Genomic DNA, 7,137 nt, shown 5'->3' on the forward strand with positions numbered 1-7,137 from the left:
ACTTCCTCTGACGTTTTACGATTGGACGCCTCCTTGTACGTCTTGAGGTGCAATGTGGTCATTTTCGCCGTATTTTCGTCGAAAAAAGGCCCTCCCAGCAGAGTGATCAAAGTTGAAGTATGCTGCGAGCTTCTGCCGGGGCCGGGGCACGTGGCCAATATGGCGGCCGAAGTCTCCTCATACCCTCAGTTGCCTGTGATGGAAGATAATACAGAGGTCAGAGGGACAGAAGCACTGTCTACAGTTAAGAATGACGAAAGAGGTGTCCGGAGTTTTCGCTGCTATGAGTCAAGAAAGGACCTACCTACCTTGCTCTGCAAGAGCTATGGCTCATGTGCCCAGTGTTGAAGACCTCCCGCCGGCCAACAGGAGGCGGCACTCACATGGGCCAGCTTATCCACTGAGGGAGGCTTATTTAAGGCATAGGGAAGAATTGATCAATCTCTGCCTGAGGCAAAAGTCCTGTCCCCTGAAGAAAATTATAGACAGCTATGTAAATAAGTGACTACTTTTTGAAACTCATCTTTTTAAGTCTAAAAGTGTGATTACATGCTTATCTGCTTTTGATTTTCACCTTGCTCATGGGCACTTCACCAAAAATACGTCTACAATGCAAACAATTTAGAGTAGTTGTGCAACTGCCTCTCTTTCAGTCTTGATGACCAGCGCCTTGTCGACAGCTTTGACAGCTAATCAATAAAGACGTCTGTAAGTCGTCTGAGGAACATGAACCTCCGACCAGTTCCTCAGACACTGCGACAGGCAGCTGAGAGCCTGGAGATGTTGGAGTTCTCTTATCTTGGTAAGTGAATAGTTTAGACGATACTTCAACAAACTGTCAAAATAAGATAAAAACTAATCATTTTTTTTAAACAGGAAGGGACAGGCAGGACACACAGGAATTTTATCAAGGAGTCGTGGGGAAGCCTGGAGAGGAATCTCTCTTGTTTGTCAATATTGAGCTGATGAAATTTTCGGGGCTAAAGTCAGTTTTTGGCTCCGGATGCCAATTTTTACTGCTGTCCTCGTCTCCTCGGTGCAAAGCAAGTGATTAGTTTTGCCTTTCACGCATATGGCCATATAAGTAGACTTTTGATGCCATCCCTTTTTTTCTTTTTCTTAATACTAAGACACTTCCTCATCGTTCCAGGTTTTCCCAGTTGCTTATACAATTATGACTTCAAAAACTACCACAGCATACTTATCAATAATTGAAAGGCTAAATGTACTGGGGCTCCGTGCCAAACTAGTCACAACAGACTGGGAGCAGGCCGAGCAGAAGGCGTGGAAAACGGTGTCCAAGAGTATAACACCCTGGGGGTGCCTTTTCCACTACCAGCGTGTAAGTATTACTCAAAATTGGATTATACATTGTAGAAATTCTCGGGCCATGTGTTTTGGCTTCACTGTGAAAAGTATCGTTGTAAGTTTACACAATTTGTGTAAACTTTAATTTTATTATAACTTGTGAATTTACGAGAGCAGATTTTTCACTCGCCCATGGATTTTACGCCAAAACGTAATGCATGTATTTTTACGAATTAAAATTGTTATTTTACAATTTGCGTGAAGAAAAATTTTCCGTAAAGCTACCTACTATTTTTCAGTGTTTATTCATAAGTCTTGCGAATATAAGAGGTTTTCAATTTTACAGGCTTCCTACAGACAGGCAAAGAAGAAGGGGTTGGTGCGCTACTTCAAAAAGGGTGGCAACAAGAAAGTGACGCGTGGCAAATTGCTGTATGTGCTCCTTCGCCTGCCACAAAACGACATCAAGAATGGATTCAACTCTATCAAAGGAGAGGCACAAACTAGGCTGGAAGGGAGGATGTTGAGGAAAGTGGAAAAGCTTTTCAAGTACTTCAGCAACCAATGGCTCACCAAAACATCACCAGAAAAACTCTAGGTCCTCGAGAAAAACGTGAGAGTGACGAGTGGCTTGGAGAGTATCAATGCTAGAATTAATGACCTCATGCCAATAAAGCACCCTCCTTTCTGGACATTTCTTGGTAGGAAACATTATCTTATATTTGGAGTTGTCACCCTCTCGGTACTGAATTGATATTTTTGATATTGGACAGACTTGCTGAAGGACTTTGACTACGAAATGTTTAAGAAGCATCACGATATCAGAGCTGGTAGAGAAGGACAAAGTAAATCCTACAAAAAGGACACAGACAATTGACGCACAGCGACATGGGTGGATTTGAACCTCGGACCTTTGGGTCCGGATCCTGACGCCTTAGACCGTGCGGCTGTCGGAACGGGTTAATATGAGTGTATGTACAATTTTTCGAGATAAAGTGTTTTTTCACGATTTACTAGACCATTTGGTCATTTTCACCTCATTGTTGTTAAGAAATGCTTCCTAGCACCCAAACTGTACAAGATAGAGCCAAACGGACGAAATTTTCGCAAAGGGCTCTACTTTCACGAGTTTCACCTTATGAGCCCATAAAAAATATTTGAAAAAAAAAATTATTCTGCGACCTGTGGTTATTGATTTTTTTTAACAGTCGATTTTAGAGCTAGAATGCTCGTCTTCGAACTCAATCTGTCTCTTTGTGATACAAAACGACCCTGAAACCAGCAGATCGCTCTCTCAATTCCTTCTCGAGTTATCGTGCGGACAGACAGACAAACACACAGACAGACGGACGCGAAACTTTTTGATCAACACTGGAGTAATAGGCTTCGCTAATCGCTCAGCGAATAATACAGCCAACAGGAAGATTTATCACATGAAAGAGAGAATGCAACTTATCTTAACTAAGAGTGGTGTTAACTTAGATTATGATTTGTCTGACAATCTTACTGAACTATTGGAAAGTTGACAAATGACCGAGGCACAGTCAGTATTCCTTCAACAGCAAGTACTTACTGAACTATTGGAAAGTGGACAATTGACCGAGGCACAGTCAGTATTCCTTCAACAGCAAGTAAAAGCATCACAGAAGAAAAATATGGTTGGAATGAGATGGCACCTAACAATGATCAGATTTGCACTTGCGATCCATCTGACTTCACCTGGTGATTATGAACTAACTAGGTAGATGTACGCCAGACCACGTCTCGCGTAACACGCTTCGCGATATCTCACGAAGCACTGTAACGCTGCGACGCGCCTGGCATACATCTACCTAGGCCTGCGGCGCTGACACCCGGGTCAGGTGGTGCAAAAATGTACACAAAGGTACGCGCATCCGGCCCGTCAACTTCCCGGCACTTCGACTATGCATGCAGGATTGCACATTTTCTTGCGTATTTTCATCAAAAACTTCCTCTGGCGCCTAAACTGTTAAAGATAGAGCCAAACGGACGAAATTCTCGCCCAAAGGGTTCTACTTTGATGAGGTACCTCCTTGGAAATTGTAAAAACAATTAAAAAAAAAAAAAAAACGTTATTTGTGAGATCTGTGGTATTTGATTTTTTTAAAAATCCATTTTTTTGAGCTAGAATGCTCTTCTTCGAACTTGATCTGTTTTTTATGACACAAAACGACCCTGAAACTCCCAGGTCGCTAGCTCAACTCGTTCTCGAGTTATCGGGCGTACAGACAGACACACAAACACACACACACACACGCGAAACTTTTTGACCACCACTGGAGTAATAGGCTTCGCTAATCGCTCAGCCAATGAGGGATACGGGTATGTTAAAGCTACCATCAAGCAGAACCCTTTCTGAAGGTGCCCCCACAATGAATGGGAGGCGAGGTGGTTCGGGCCGTGCGGGCAGGCCGTGCCGGTCGTGGGGTCTCAGCTTCCGATCATCTTATGAAAGCTGTTTTGGCATGAAAGTGGGTCAACATATACCTTTTTGGAAAGGTGACAGTGTATAGATGATCATTCTGTAAAAATATAAGTACTTTGATCCCTAACATATGAGAGGGGAGTGTTTGGAACGAAGGGCTCGGATACGAATAGTCAAAGATCGTTTTAAAACTGTGAATTCGTATGTTTGGAGACGTCCTAGACCTAAACATGATGCGAGCCGATTTTGTGCTAGACTTTCAGCTTTCCATTGCTATTTTTATGCGATTTTTGTGATGGCTGATTCTCGAGAAATAAACATTTACTTGCTGCAATGTCGCCAGCGGGGGACCCGCTGCGCTCGAGCGCTCGCTGCTCGCTCGGCGCTCAGCTGCCTCGGCGTCAGCTTGGCCGGACTTGTTCGGTTCGGCTCGTCGGGTGTCGGGTTCGGCCAGGTTCAGGACTTCGACCGACTACCGACAACCAAACCATGGCCAAACCTGACGGCCGAAAAAGAGAGAAATCAGAGAGATTCTGGAACTGTCCGAGGCGCGCAACCGGGTAGCTTTCTGAACAGTCCGAGATGCGGGCAGTACACGAAAACAACGAGACAACCAGGATTCGTTTCCTTACCCCGAGGGCTTCTGATCTTCTGACCGACGCTCTTGCTTTCCAACTGAGCTACTGTGACGGCTGAGAGGAGACGCCTCAGGGAGGCCTCTTCAACAAGATGTATTTTCTCTCGAAACCACTGTGCACGACGAACAATTCGGCGCATCGTGATGCGATTTTCGGGAAAGGCTTTTACAAAGCAATACGGTTCTGTTCAGGATATGAGTTTGTTTCATCATAAAAAGGAAAAAAAAATCAGTTGTGATACACTTAAAGCTTAAAAAAAAAATATTCACAAAGTAAATCTATGTAAACCTGATATGCTTGAGCGTTTTTAGCCCGCCCTTCTGCTTTGAAAAAGCTATCCAGCGGGCTTAAACGACCTGGTGTCTGTGTGTCTGTCTGTCTGTTCCACTAGAAGATGTGCTGGAGACTTGAAATTTTCAGGGCTTCTTAAGGGCCACTCCTGGAGAACGAAACTCCTACGGCAAATCCTGCCAACCACCCCTAGGGGTGTGAATGGGGGTAACCAAGGTTCAAATCTCCCAATAAGTACATTTTTAATATGTTATCCTAAGGGGAAACTCGTCAACGTAGAGTCCCTCCCCTTGGTGGAAAATTTCGTCCGTTTCACTCTATCTCTAACCGTTTAGGCGCTAGAGGGTCTTCTTTGACTAAAACAAGCTTAAAATTGGCATAGTGAACTATAAGTTGTAGAAAAGACCTAAAAACCGCAAAATAGTAAAGAAACTCTGCCCCCACTACCAAAAAAGGTTTTCTAAGCAGAAGGGTGGGTTGCAGTCGTGGTGCTTCACCGTTACATCCCTTTCTCGAGTCTTTGGGGCAAACCCAAAGGCGACGGGTTTAAGCGGGCCGAAGGCCCGCTATACCATCCGATCATGTTCTTCAGCAAATCGCATGACAGAAATGGTCGGGCCGCAGGCCCGACCATCGCCGCCGGCAGGCCAAGCAAGCCTGGCCCCTGCCGAACCGGGTTGCCGGCGGAGCGAAGCGGAGCTGGCAACTTCGTTTGGCGGAAGAGCGGGCGTGCTTGTTTTTGTTACGTTCTCCTTAGCGGTAACTCATCAAGGTAATAACCCTTTTAGCGAAAATTTCGTCCGGTTTGCTCTATCTCGAACCGTTTATGCGCTAGAGGGTCTTTTTTTAAAGGAAATAAGGTAAAAATTGCCACAGTAAACATTAGTTGTAGAAAAGGCCTAAAAACCGCAAAATAGGAAAGAAACTCTCCCCCCACCCCCCAGAAATGTTTCCTACGCAAAAGGGTGGGTTGTAGTCGCGGTGCTTCACCGTCACATCCCTTTTCTCGTGTCTACGGGGAAAACTCAAAGACGACGGGTTTAAGCTTCATTATTCGATCATGTTCTTCAGCAAATCGCGTGACCGAAATGGTTGGGCCGAAGGCCCGTCCATCGCCGCCGGCATGCCGTATGCGTTTCGTTTTCTAGGAAAGAACCTTAAGATACCCTAAAATTTGAGGTCTCTAGCACATCTCCCTCTAGAGGAACAGACATACAGACAAACAGATGGAGACGAGGTCGTTTGCATCAGCCCGCTAGATAGCTTTTCTAAAGCAGAAGGGTGGGCTAAAAACTTTAACGAAAATGGATACAGCATCCTCGAAAACCCTTTAGGGCAACTTTGACTTTTGTGTGAGCCCTTTTGTATAGGTGCCATGATTTTGATTTCAGACAACTGTGCGCTGGCAACGCTATCCTTGTGTACGCTTCTGCTAGTAGGCTCTCGAGCGTTTGAATCAATATTTACTTTTCCATCCCGCTGAACACCTTTAACTTCTGCAAGGCCTAACTCAATGGCTTATAAACGAGTCATTGCTATACAGCGACACAAGGAGCAAGCTTTTCTTTACTACTACCTCATCAGCTCTCAGCTACCGCGCTTGTAAAATTTTATCAAAAAAATTATAAAATGTAATTAAAAAGGTAGTGTGGATACAGAGTTCACAAGGCGCAAGCGTTATTTTTCACGCCAGGCGTTATTTTTCACCCTTCTTAAGCTCCACACAGCCAATCAGGAACCGACTTTCATTACGCTGGGCGTGAAAATCACGCCTAACGTGAAACTCACGCTCGCGTTTAGTTAACTCTGTATCCACCTCTCTACACCGTTGTTAAAATTAAAAGGGAACTTTATAAATGTTTATTATATTTGGTAATCCTTTATACAGAGGTCTGTAGGGAAACATCTACAGGGCCCTTTTAGAACCGTCTTACACTGAAAGGAGTCCAAAGATTGAGCAGCCGAATGCTCGACGGCGGTCCGAAACCACATGGTGCCGACAGTGTTACTGAAAATGAGTTAACCAGCAAAATTAGCACATGGTATTTTTAGCCCGCACTTCTGCTTTGAAAAAGCTATCCAGCGGGCTTATGCAAACGACCTCGTGTGTGTCTGTGTGTCTGTCTGTGTGTCTGTCTGTTCCACTAGAAGGAGATGTGCTAGAGACTTGAAATTTTCAGGGTATCTTAAGGTAAACTCCCAGAGAACGAAACGCCTACGGCAAATCCTGGCAACCATCCCTAAAGGGCTAAAAAGGGGTATTAAAGAAAATGGGGTAGGCCAAAAAAGTCAGAAAAAAATATTTTTTCATGATCCCCTAAGGGGTAACTCGTCAAAGTAGAACCCTATGGGCGAAAATTTCGTCCGTTTTGCTCTATCTTTTACCGTTTGGGCGCTAGAGGGAGTTTCTCTCACAAAAGTGGCCCAAAAATAAATTTATTAATTTCCGAAAAT

Source organism: Frankliniella occidentalis, unplaced genomic scaffold (assembly GCF_000697945.3).
Source record: "Frankliniella occidentalis isolate FOCC.00 unplaced genomic scaffold, Focc_3.1 Scaffold197, whole genome shotgun sequence".
NCBI classification, from domain to species: Eukaryota; Metazoa; Arthropoda; class Insecta; order Thysanoptera; family Thripidae; genus Frankliniella; species Frankliniella occidentalis.